The following is a 578-nucleotide window of genomic DNA, read 5'->3' as shown; positions in this document are numbered from 1 at the left end:
AAACACGTTTTTTCTCATTACTGCTCTTACACATGCTATAGATTTATTTTGGAAATTTGAACCAATGATCACATAAAGCCTAAGGTTGTTCACAGAAGTAATAAAATATTTGTAAGTTAATGTATTATAGAAGCTTTGAAACCAGCCTTGACTAATTGCTTTAGTGTATAGCCTAGATATTTACATGGAGCAGGAACTGTTGAAATGGCAGAACATGGTAGTCATGTCTCAGTATCTCTGAAGATCTTAACACCCCTGGATTCAACTAACAATGGATTTTTATAAATTAAGGAAAAAATAACTATCTGCATTTAACATGTAGGAACTTTTTTCTTGTTATTTCATTAAAAAAATACAGCAAAACAACTATTTGCATACCATTTATACAGTATTAGATGTTGTAAGTGATCTAGAGATGATCTAATGGATACAGAAGGATGTGTGTTGATTATATGCAAATCTGATATTTTATATAAGGAGTTTAAGAACCTGTGGCTTTGTTGTTGCTGTTGTTCATGAGGCTTGAACTCTGGTGTCGGTGTTGTTTCTGAACTCTGGGTCTAGGTGTTGTCTCTGAA

This window comes from Dipodomys merriami, unplaced genomic scaffold, assembly GCF_024711535.1.
Source record: "Dipodomys merriami isolate MVZ:Mamm:240054 unplaced genomic scaffold, mDipMer1.0.p SCAF_8, whole genome shotgun sequence".
NCBI classification, from domain to species: domain Eukaryota; kingdom Metazoa; phylum Chordata; class Mammalia; order Rodentia; family Heteromyidae; genus Dipodomys; species Dipodomys merriami.
The sequence above is the reverse complement of the archived record's forward strand: the minus strand, read 5'-3'. Positions refer to the sequence as shown.